Below are 13,561 nucleotides of genomic sequence, written 5' to 3'. Positions count from 1 at the left end.
TTCTCCCTCCTTATCATGGTCTTCACTATTCTTACCAATTGGGGCCCTTTATTAAGCCATGTTTGGTTTTTGTTTGGTATCCGTCTGTTTTGGGAGACAATGGAGGAGTATGTCTTTGGGGGTGAAGGCACACAAAGAACACAATTTTATTGTGGAGAGAGAGAGAGAGAGAGAGAGAGAGAGAGAGAGAGAGAGAGACTGTCTCATCATTCCTCAAATCAGTTTCCCTAGAGTTGTTCACTTCACTTCAACAAGGAAAATTCTGAACAAACTATTCATGAATTGTGGCCTATATTATTTCATTTCGGGATGATGACATTAATCCCTAAATGAAATATTATTTTCTCAATAAAACACCTACAGCAAAGTCCTCTTTTACTTAGCCATTTGTATCTGTCTGATTTACTTTGTAGAAAAGTAAAGTCCATTTCATGGGCTTAAGTAAATTACTGCATTTCCCCCCTGCTGACATCTGAAGAGCGGACAATGATATCACAAGTGGAGACAGTAATGGCTATCCATTTCCATCTAAATATATAGATGCCGAAATGGTGTTGCAATTTGCACATAATGAAGCCATCCTTAAAATAATATGATAAAGGGACAAAATAATGCATTAGCTTAATATCAAGAGTCATCTTGGAAACAAAATGACTCCCTGGATATCCTTAGCATGTTGCAAAGAGCACTGGCAATCTTTAGTGGTTTGCTTCATTCTTCTGTCTCAAGTACAGCTATAGGAAAATATCTTTGAGCTCCAGTTAATGGTTGTCCTGCCACAGAAAGCACTGTGACATCTGTGTATTTCAGATACCTCAAAATATCCATCCTCCAGTTTGAATGGCCACATCTTTCAAACAGTAGATGATGATGGCTCAGCTGTGGCCCTCCAGATGCCATCAGCCCCAGGGAACATAAATGATGGGAGCGGTAGACCAACAGGATAGCTGGAGGGCCACAGGATTGCCATCCGTGTATTATAGGAAGCTTGGAAATGCTTGCTGAATGTTCAGGACAAAAGGGGTGGGGGCTACAGAGCTTCTAAAAAAAACAGAGGTGGGACAAAATGTACTATATACCTTTCCGTCCTTCCTATGCAATCCAAACCATGATACTCACACTCATGCAATAACACACACATTCTCTTCTCTGCTATATGCTTTTTCCCCCTGCTACAAATTTTCATCTATCTGTTTGACAAAATTCTATACAAATCTTGAAGATAGTGAGGGATCTCCTGGCTGCGCCCTGCCTTTAACGGGCAGGCCACACCCCCTGACCGATTGGATTGGCCGGGCTGGCCAGTGATGCAGCCGGGAAACCCCAATCGCGCAGGGCTAGCCACCCACCCCTGTGCACGTGGAGGGGTCGTGAGAGCCCGCAACACCACCTCCTCTTAAGGCGGAAGTGGCCTTATTCCAACTTTCTACAAAATGTATATCAGGATTGGGCTAACAGTGCAATCCTATGCATGTTAACACAGAAGTCCCACTCAGTTCAATCCCATGCTACACAGACCTGATTGTGGGTTAAGTGTATTTAAGAGCAGTTGCAGTGCAATGCTGAATGCTATAGCCTGCTCTCTTTCTGTTTCCCTTCCCTAGGATTCCAATTTCTTGTCTTGGAAATTCTCAACTGGAAAAAAATGGATATTTTCCTCCATGGTTGCATTTGCAGTGCAATGTTGTCCTCCATTCACAGTACAATAACAGTTGAGTATTATATATAGAATGTAGGAAACAGAGGACCTGTAGGGTCTCCCTATTTGTTCTTAGTCTCATATACAGAAGATGAAACAGACAGACATTGTCCTTGCCTTGATTCCAGCAATCTTTGTCTTCAATATAATACACATTAAGTCTCGTCCTTAGGCAGCAATCAGCAAAGGTCAAAGTAGGTAAATTTTATTATAAGCCTTAAATATATTTCCCTTTGATCACACTACTTACTGCCCCCCCCCCCATTTGTAAGTTGACATTGAAAAGTAATAAGGTTGCAAACCCACTGACAACATTTTGCTACCAAGGAAAGCATTGAATGTAACCTTCAAAGCATGTATCGGTCGTGCTTACGTTGCTTTAATAATGCCTTGCTTGTATGTCGATCAAGAATGTAACAGAGGGACCACAAACATGGGCTCTGTAAGCCATTATGTTGACTAAAAAACTTATACTGCAAAGTTGGAAGGACAGGTTGGTGGCTAAGGAAAAATAACAGGAATATAAAGGAGAATTTCCTGGATGCCAAGATCCAGGGTTGAGGCAAGTAGTCTTGGGTGAGAGAATCCCAGCAGAGATTTAAAAGCATGCAGCATGGAAATATAGGCTGTTGGACCTTTAATATATGCACTTTGAGTTCCTTCAAAAGTTTCCCTTTTCCTCTAGCATGGAAAAAGACCACACTTTGGTAAGTTAAAAATTTGGTAAGTTAAAAATTGTCTACTTACAAACTCTCCAAAGGTCATATTCATGTATTTTCCATATAGTATCCAGAAAAAGTTGCACAGGAAGTAATATCTGGCTTAGTTACAAAGTGGTGAAAGTTATCTAAATTATGGGTATAGGAACTCAACCCATGTGGGCTGAGTTGCAGCAACTAGCTCAGATCTCCTCACACATTCAGCTTCTCTGATGAGCTAAACCTGTCAGGACAGCTTATTATATGGCCTTAATGTCTTCATACATTAATTAGATATAAGCAATTTGGTTATATGAGGCTGGTTATTCCACAAAACGAACCCTCACCTGGTGGCTCAATGAACATACTGCCCTTTCTACATCTGAATGTACGTATGACTTATAATTTTCACCATTGCGATAGAACTGGTGGAAGTTGAAGTTGAAGTACAATACTCCTAGAGGACACCAGATCAGGGGAGATTGTTCTACTGGATCAGCATTCAATCCAGTGTATAAGCTTAACATCATATTCTCATTTATTTATTTATTATTTTAAAATTGCATCTAAAAACCTGCATTCATCAAGACAATCAAATCAAAAACCCCTTCTGAGGAACCAAATACTTTGGTTAGCTGAAAATCAGAAAGCATAAAATCTGTTTATGAAGCAGATGGTGCAACACAGCCACCTCTGCTTACTTTACTGAGACTTATATTAAGAATAATATTAGGCCTCTGGCTTGAGTACACCTCTAAAATCAGTTAATATCTTATCATGAGAAAAAGGCATTGCTGGTTTCCATGGTAGCAACAATACAAGATATTCATTCACTTTTCTGCTGTCGGTATCTACCTCATTATTGTGCAAAAAATGAAAAAAGGGAGGGAAATCTAATTGCCACATCAATGAAAATTTTAATATTTATAGATCCTAAGGTTATATCTCAGTCCACTGTAAGCAACTCTGATAAAATGGTCCCTTTCGTGTTTAAAATTTAATTTAAAACCTAACAAATATCAGAGCCAGTCACAAATTTTACTTATATATGCAGAATCCATTATTTGAACACCCACCGACTGGGATATTTTTTAATCTATTTTGACAGGCTCAGCTCTTTGGAGAGTTATTTTATCTCTTCTGATAGAAGCTGATTCCAGTGGCACTTCTCACACAACCTTAAAACAGTCAATACAAAGGACCAGCATGTCTATTCTTGTTTGACAGAGATAACATATATTCCACAGAATGCAAAAAGCTACAGACCTCCCACTTAAATCTTATTTTTTGAAGATATTTCCTCATTAAGTCTACTAATGGAAAAGCAGCTGATAAAGCAAGCTGAGAGGTTACTTTCCCCTCTGAGGCCCAGAAGAGCTTAGACTCTGCACTGCTCCAAGAACCCTGTTGACTCGATCTTTTGGTTGCTGTAGCTGGACTCCAATTTACCATGGAGTATGTCTATACATTGCCCTTGTCATGATTCTTTTGTACCTTTGGTGGTTTTGATCTGTCATGTTTTGTGGGTTATGGAGCAATCAGTGGAGCTTTCTTCCACTGGCCTTACTGTCTCTGTATTTTGGTCTCTGTTAAATGCAAGCAAGTGCAATCTGAATGTGAGGATGAATACACCTTTGAACCTTGTGTTTGGGATTCCCCTCCTCATTTATGAAACTAATAGCAGTCATGAGAACCCCTAAGTCAAATCATGACAACAGTACAGGAGGAGGAGGTTTAATACATCTCCTGCACTTTCCCCTACTGGATATCTTCCAAACATCACAAGGGTGGGGACATAGTATGATGGAACCACCCTCAGAGACTGATGAAACAAGATGGTTCCCTGATTGGGGAATTTTCCTGCTGGCATGACTGGGAGTTCTTCCAATGCCCTGGTCAGTCACCAAGTGACTCAGATAATTGAAATTATGGATTTAAAGTATCCTTTTCCCTCAAGAAGAACTCATAAGGATTCCTAGTTTATTGGGGAGCTGGGTGTAATGAAATTAGTGAGAATACATTTAGAGAAAAACTCGCCAGAAATCTGATCAAACACAGTTAAGGTTGTGCATATACCATGTAACTAAAGCACATTTAAACTACCTCACAAAAAATAATTCTGGGAACTTTAGTTTGTTAACAGCACTGGGAACTGTAGCTCTGTGAAGAATAAACTGCAGTTCTGAGAATTCTTCAGAGGTGACAATATGCTTCAAATGTATGGTGTGAATGCAGCCTTAGAGCTCATTTTCATATCTAACCTGTAGCAGTGAGGACAAGACTAATCAAATATATGCTACTACCTGAGATGGACAAGCAAAGGGTACCACCATCAGATGACTGAACCCCTAGCCCCACCTCCTCCCCCGGCATGACAAGCAGCTCATCTAGTCCTTGTAGTGGCAGCAGCATGGCAGTTTAACACAGGAACTGAAGATCCCGCATGTCAAAAGATGGCTGCCACCAAAATTACCTCAAATGTAATGCCCATTGTGGCACCACATTGGGCATTGCAAGTCATCATGTGGGGCACTGTGCAAGAAAAATATGACTGCCATTGGGATCTGCCCCTGTAACCAAGACAAGCCATCAGTGAAGCAGCATTGTAGGAGAGGGACACCCAGAGGGACTGGCCCTTCTAGAAAGCCACTGAAAAAGGCATTATGTTTTGTGGCTCCTCCATCACCAAAATGTTGTGAAATGACCAAGCGATATTATCTTTTACATCTATGGTATTTCTTCTACAAGTTGTGCATGAAGTCTGAGCCTTCAGAGCAAACTGCTTGTTGAATTTAATCCTTCAGTTTCCTTGTTATATATAATTAAGTTGTAACATTTCAAAGGCCAATACCTTGATGTTTCTTTGTATACCTAGCTGAAGCATGTTACCATCCATATAATGTCAAATTCTTAACTATGAAATATACAAATTACATTTTAATTAGTTGCTTCGGCGGGATGAAAGAAGGAACCCACAAACTACAGGCAGTGTCAGTACCGAGAATAAATAGCAATGTTGTTATTGTTGCTATTTCAAAACTTTGTGGGTTTCCCCTCCTCCCCCCCACTTCTCTTTCTTTATAGATTACTGGAGAAAAAGTTGCAAGGATTATTATATTTGATGTAGAGAAAATAAATTCACAAATAGTAACAACAAAGAAACTCCTTTGCATCCTTAGCTGCTGACAACAGCAGCTTAGTCCCCCCTCCCCCCCAGCACTTGAAAGTTATGAGAACATTTATCCCAAAGTACCAGAATGTTGTTTTGTAAATATTTATACTTCAAAAGAAAAGAAAAAAGGGACATTTCAAGGAATATTGAAGAATAATTGGGATAAGAGGAAACAAAGTCATACCCATATCATTAAAACAAACTTGCAAAATAGACGTTCAATTCTGTATCTTCACATTGATCATTGACCCTTTGCTTCCAGGGCTTCCACTTGATTCTGTTTCTGTACTTAATGCACAGTGGAGAAACTGCAAACTTGCAATTCTCTAGATTTTGGACCATCCCATCAGCACCAGCCAGTAGTCATGCATGATGAGAGTTGAAGTCAAACAGCAGCTGGTGGACCACAAGTACCCCATCATTGGTATAGTCTGTTGAGTACTTACACAAACAGATCTGAGTTGAGAATGAGGAGTGGTTTTTAAAAAGCTATTGATGGTGAAAATGCAATTCTTAATTTGGCAACAAAATAGTGACCAAACAGAACCTGAAAGTCTAAAACCTGTTGGGAAAGATTTATTTTAAATACATTATACATCAATGAATCTTGGGGAAGAAAGAAATAAGATATGGTATATACAACTAATGATGATGTGGAAAAACAATCTGCAACTTAACTTCTTTTAAAAAATCAGGGGCGTGAAAAACTTATACTAATTTTAAACTATTATGCAACTGTACTATTATTTGTCCCCTAAAACATACACCAATCCAAACTAATTAAGAGCTTTGCTATATTTTAGCTAAATAGCAACACATCCTAAATATTAAGGAAAGCAGAAACAAAAACTATTATATTTACCTTTACAGCTTCTATGGATTCATGGAAGAGCCGAGACAATCCCAAGTCTTTTTGGGGGGTACAGGGACACTCACAAAGGTCTCCCTGTGCTGGCAACCACATGAAGTAATAAATATTCTACCTTTATCACACTGGTGCATCAACTAAGGCCTTGTCAGCATTTCTGTTTCTCACACAGTCTAAACAGGGGGAAAACATTTTGTTCTCAAAACAGACATTCTGGACTACTTTAGTCATGAGCCAGAGTTTCTTTTTGACCCATGCTTTCTCAGTAACAGATGGTTCCCTAAAGTTTTCTCTGTGGCACTGGTGTATGTGTGCTTTGGGTAAGCAATTTAAGCTGCTTCCATAGCAGAGTCCTTTAGCACTGCTAAATGGAGTATGCAGGCAACTGACTAGCTCCACTCACAACTGCAGTGCAACCAGGGTGGCTGAGTCTGAGGTTAATGAGAGAATTTGGCCCATTCACATACATTTTGTTGCTCAGCCAATTGAAGAGATATAATTTAACACCTCTTCAGTCTGGGACCATTAGTTTGATAACACCAAGTCCCAGCTGTGCGTTTTGAGTATGTAAGCAGGGCTCATAGTCTGTTATTGGCCAGCTTTTTCTAAGCACTTCAACATGGCAGATGTTTGCCTCTATTATGACTAGCTTGTAGCCAGATAATTAATAGGTTTCTTTTCTCTCCACCCACACTGCTCACTCACAAGGGAAGCAGCCTGACATTGGAGACAGCAAGCTTCTATTCTAAGGGTACTAAAAAGAAGGCCTCAACCCTGCAAGGGAACTAGCACATACCCCTCAACCATCCCATTTTAAGAGGCACATCCTGAAATTACAGAAACCATCCCGGCTTCTGAATGTCTGGCACTCTGGCATGTTTCTGCTATCTTGTGCCAGAATGCTGGACCAAAAGACACTGTTTCTTTGGTCTTGCACTCTTGCGCAAATCAGCTAACTTCTGTGAGTGCTCGGGACCAAAAAACGAGCACCCCAATTTTGTCCAGCAGGATGTTTGAGTGTATGCTAGCAGTCTTCAAAGCCTGAAGGCCTCTACATACAGCAGAGGCAGGCTAATAGCAAGGCCAACCTGCCGTGCTCTGAGCTGAACACAAGGAAGAGCAGGAAAAACAACCGTGCAAACAGGGTCACTGAAATGGCACTGACCATTTCCCTTACTGTGCATGACGCATAGTCTGTCTGGTGGTGCTGTTAGCCCACCTTGTGGGCTGGAGGTTCGTAAAGTTCAGCCAACAAGGCTAGCATGCTCAGCAGTGTGGTAAGAGGACTCACAAGTTCCCCATGCCTTTTCTGGGGAGGGTTATAAGTGTGGGATGGGAAGAAGCAGAAGGAAGGGCTGCGACTACCAGGGTGGTGCTGGTGACTCAGTACCAACACACCTGGTATGCAATGAGAGTCTTGAAACACAAGCCACAGTTGCATCACTTATATGGAGCCCAGGAAGTCATCATGGCAGGAGGCAGACAGGGCCAGCCTTACTGAGAGTGAGAGAAGGAGCATTCAGACACACCTTCTAGAAATCGGGGCTCTGCTTTTGGTGCATGGTGATGGTGGTGCCCCAAATCTCAATGCATAGTGGGCCTCTCGTTTCATGCAGTGTATGTGCAGCCAGAGGAGGCATGACAATTGTGTGTGTTGACAACAGAGGGCATGGCTCACAGGCATGGAAGTCTCAAGAGTAGGGCTATCTTGCACTGTTCCGTGCATCACTCACACTTGCTTGGGGAAGAACTGCAGCTCAAGGATGGAGCACCTGTTTTTGCATGCACAAGGTTCCAGATTCAGTCCCTGGCATCTCCAGGCAGGGCTGGGAAATACTCCTCTCTGACATCCTGGAGAGCTGCTGCCAGTCATTTAAAACAACTTTGAGCTAGATAGACCAATGGTCTGACTTGGTATAAGGTAGCTTCCTATGTTTAACATGTGGTGGCATTTAGGTGAAGCTCCCTACTTGCTTTCTGCCAAAGGCAAGACCCGAAAAAATAACATCTGTTCTGCCTTCCTGTAGATCACAGCGCTCAGCAGAATATCTGAATCTATATGGGTTTATAGTCAATAAATTTTAATATGTACAATGTGTTGTTGTTTTAATAAAATACCACTGTGCTCATTGCTGTTTCTTTTTCTGTTAATTGGCAGAGTATATGTGTGAGGTAAGTTTCTGGAAAAAATAATAATGGAAAATACCTCAGATGCTCAGACTCACTTTAAATTTGGCATAACCAATGAGATGTTTTAGAAAGTGGAACATTCTGTTTAAGAAATAATGTGCTGTACATGCAATGCAGCAGTGTGAATGGTAGCCTGCTTCATAAATTAAATATATTCTGCCCTTGGGGTAGACCGCCATTTGCTTTAATTTAATCAATTTAATTAAATGAAAAAGTGTTATAATACCCTGAGGGAAACTGTGCTTCACTTATAAAGCGTTCCATTAGAAATGTTCGAAATCTGAGCAATTTTTTTTTGCTTGAGATGTGAAGAGCATATTTAAATATGAACAGCAACAATGAATACAATATTCCTCTCTACATAACAAAGGGAGCTTATCTGTGTTTTGGGTCACTATGAGGATGACGTTTGCACAATAAATATACATGTGCAAGAAAAATAATCAGCTGATTATTTACAATATAATTTAGACCTCAGGCTTAGAGTAGATTAATATATTTACATGGATGGGTTTGGTTAAAATGTTCATACAGTTGATATTCTCAGTAAATGCTTGGAAATTTTGATTCATTTACAGAGCCAATCTTAATCTCCTGAAACAATTCTAACTGCCGTCATGTCAGATTTCTGTAGGAAGAACTACATGTTGAAACTGCCTTGCCCTCCTGGCTTAGACATTACCACCAGCTACACTTCTAGATCTGATCTTTGGGGCAAGGGGCAACAGAAGAGCACTTCAGGAGAGGGACTGCTATTTATCAAAACAACCAGAGGTGCCAAGTTGTGGCCAACATTGGGGGGGGGGCGTTGTGAGTGTGATGTTGCACACATGTTTGTGTCTCTCTTGCAAACAGACCATTTTTATGCTCCTAATTATAGCACAAATTTGTCTCTTGTATCAAGCCGCATATCCTATCTGAACAAACCACCATTTGTATTCATATTTACTAGAAGTAGATTTAAATTGCAGTTATTTGCAAGACTAATTTTAGAAGCACCTCCTTAGTTCTTTTATTAATTCCTCTAGAAGAAGAAGAAAAAAAAACTTTGATCATTAGGGTGCAAAAATGCTTACACTCTGTCATCACTGTATTAATTACATGCTCTGTGTGTAGCACTGCGGTCCAATCTACAGAAAGCAATTCCGTCCTTTATTTCAGCTTTCTGAATGATGCCCGTATTAGTGTAATGGGCAGCCTACTGGGATGCTAGTAGCCTTCCCGCTGGTTTTCTTTTTGTGGCTAAATCATTTATTTTATACAATTTGCGTGATTCTTTTCTATCTTAAGCCTCTCCATTGCTCTGGAAAGGGATTTTCACACTGGAGGAAATTTTGCAAGATAACATAATTAAATGCAGATCCATTTGATTTCACATCTTACATATCAATTATCTTTCACCATTTGCAATTAATTTTTGAGCAAAGCAGCAAATGTCATCCTATTCCCTTCATTCAGGTAGAAATGAAGCTTTGGATTTTTATTTTTATGCCCCCATAACAATTTCCTGATTGACCACAAAAGATGCATACATGTTGAATTTGATAGCATTGTGGTTCCTGTCCCAGTCAGTTCAGCAACACTTACACCTTAAAATTAAGTCCAGGGTTGCTGCCCTCTAGATGGTTTTATGACCTACTGTTCAAGAACATAGACATTTAGGGTATCTAGAAATTATTGACATGACTGGAACATGCATGTATCTAGTCTCAGGAGCGGAGGAAGCCACCCAGCGCCTGGGGCGATGTGCCCAGGGGTGGGGTGAGCCACCCATAGGGGCAGGGCGAGCCACCCATGGGGCAGGGCACACTGTGGGACCTCCGGAATCTGCCTGCCTCCTCCCACCCAGCCGCCCTACAGCTGGGGGCGGGAAGCAGTGGGTGAACAGTTTGGGCAGTGTGGAGCCTGCATGCGCCCAAGCCACTGCATCTCTCTCAGGCCCCGCAGTGAGTGCCATCCAGCATTTTGTCACTCCCCTCAGCAGTGACACCCGGGGCAGACCACACCCACCGCACCCCCTTCCTCTGCCCCTGTCCAGTCTGTAAGAACATAATTGAAGCTGCCCATTCATAGAATCATAGAATTGGAAGGGACCCTGAGGATCATCTTGTCCAACCCCCTACAATGCAGGAATATGCAGCTGTCCTATACAGAGGTTGAACCTGCAACCTTGCCATTATCAGCACCATGTTTTAACCAACTGAGCTATTGATAAGGGTGAAGTACTTCTTCCTTTGGCTACTACCTTGATTTCATTCTCTTAAGGTCACCCTGGTACCAGAACCAGATAACTCTTGGGGCACAGTATCAGTTAAGAATTATTAATTGTTAACAATTATTATGTGGCAGAATCTAATCCTTGGGGGATTTTTAGCTGTTGGCCTCACAAATTTGTACCTTTGGAAGTTTCAACACCAGATCCAAAAGTACTAATTCAGTGAAGGGTAGAATTGGGGCAAGATAATCATAACAGTTGGATGTTACACATATTTCATTACGGCTTTGTGAGTTAAGCTGCTTGGATTGAACATGGGCAGTTGTTTCCCATGGATTAGTAGAGAAAGGAACATATCAAGAAAGTCAGAATTATCATATATACACTTCATCAATTCATCACTAGTTTAAGAGGTTATGCCACTACATAGCGATAAAGTGGTGACATTTTTCTAACCCATCAGAGTGAACATAACTGTTTAACACCACTTTTCATTCTAGAGCTTTAACTTGTGATTTAAAAGAGTTTAGTCAACTGTGCATAAAACAGAATGATAGTCATCTTTTACTGTGCATTCTCCCCTTTTTGCTTTATTAGCTGGCTAAAATATACAGTATGGCACTGTTGTTTATCCCCCATCCCCCTCATGGATTGCCGCTATAACTGGATCATAAAGCATGGTCCTCAATCATGGCAACATGTTAAATTGCTAACATCATGAGAATAAAGAAGATAGATAAACAAGTAGGCCATATGTACTCAATGAAACCAAACAGGACAGTTTCACTTGTTTCAAATTGTTGTTGTTTAACAAAGGTTATTGAGCTGCTTCTTCAACTAGTCATTTCTTCTATAACATCCATGATTGGCCTGTGCCACTATGGAACACTGTAATCCCTTCCATGCAGTGGGACACAGGCAAGGGTTTCTGGATTTCCCCCTGTCTACTGACCACTGCACATATAAAGGAATATATGAAGTGAAATATCATTTGTTCAACTGACCAAATAGTAGTCTTTCCACCTGCCTAACTGCTTTTGCTCCCCATTTACCTACTCAGGTATGGGATTAGGTTCAGAGACATTGGGTGGTATTCAAAGCAGACTATAGAAATGAATGAACCTAACGTAGCAAATACTGTACATTTTTCATCTGTCATCAGTCCTAGCCTCCCATGGGTATACATTTGCATGGATAAACATGGCAAGTGAGCCATTGCGTACAAACAATGATAGTATATTGCCAGCAGTAATATCTATGATGGTGGTGTCTAAAACAAATGCTTCTCATCAAAAATTGCTACTGTCCATATATATGATGTGTCTATGGGTTGTTTTAATGAAATAGACTTTTGATGTTAATAAAATGAGAAGCCACACTTGTCATGAGTAGTTTTCAACAACAAAAAATTATTACAATAATAATAAAAAAAAATAGTAAAATAGTCCAAATGCATACTATTCAGTTCAGGCTATTCATTTTACACCTTTTGCCAAATTAGGCTTGAAGGCTCAAAATGACTGAAAAAGATCTATAATGTACTGAAATATTTTTTTGGGTGCACACTGTGCAGAATCTGTAGGCATGTAAAGGGTGGAAACTCTAGATTTTTAGATTTCACTTATCAAAATAATAATTTATAGAGGCCATTGTATGGTCTGCCTTCTTTTTATCATGCAACAAAATTTAGTCTGCTATTTGACAGTGATTGATAATATCGTTATTAAAGTTATATTTCTGGCATAATCCCCCCAATCATCTGTCACCTCAGTTCTTCCAAAATGTGTGGTTTTTTAAAGGGATGGTTTGGTCCTTGAGGGATTATGCTAAAGTAGATTAAGATAAGATATATAGTATAATTCCATAGTAAAAGAATTAGTCATGGTGGCAGACAGAAATTAGTAGAATAACACTTTAGTTGTGAAAGGGAGGGAGCAAATATATATAGCACTCAAATGTGAGCAGCAAGATGGTGAAGAGATTACCAAATGCAAAATGCTCTACGAGAAAGAAAAGTTAGAGATATGAAAATGAAAGATAACTTGACTCCGTGACAATACCTGCATCCACAAATCCACAGAAACAGCAAAGTTGAAGTATTAATTCTTTTCTCAAATGTTTTAACTAAACACAAATGCCATTGTTATCATTATCTCCTTCAAGCAGAGATCCAAAGTAAGCTTCATCAACTCAGTCACCGCAATCTGGTTCATGTCACATTGCGATGCATATGAAACTATTCTTCAAACAGGTACATGTTAGCGCTGGCCAACACCATTTACAATGCAGTACAGCAGTTCCAGAGTTTACCCTGGTGCTGGCTTTCCAGTCTTCCACTTGTATGGTAAGTTCCTCTGCCATCCTCTATCCTCAGACACCTGGAATGAGACTGTGCAGAAACTAGGACAGGGAGTTTTTCCAGGCAGCATTTTGGTAATTACCATGGAGAATGTGCTGCTGCAGGGAGTCACGACAAGGTAGATGCTACTACACCCTTTTAAGCACAGAAAATGATGTAGCATAGCTCATTTACATCTGCTGTGTTTTTAGAGCCATACAGATGACACGTAAAAAAGATGGAAAAGCAAAAGGAAAGCCTGAAAAGGAAGTTGTTAACCCACCATGGAGCCTTCATACATCTTTGAGCCTATAAAACTATGAAGCGCATGTACTGTATACTTGCTCGTCATTACAGAGACAAACTTCATGTCACATCTCA

Source organism: Podarcis cretensis (assembly GCF_951804945.1).
Source record: "Podarcis cretensis genome assembly, chromosome: 4".
In the NCBI taxonomy this organism is placed as follows: domain Eukaryota; kingdom Metazoa; phylum Chordata; class Lepidosauria; order Squamata; family Lacertidae; genus Podarcis; species Podarcis cretensis.
Note: the sequence above shows the minus strand (reverse complement) of the source record.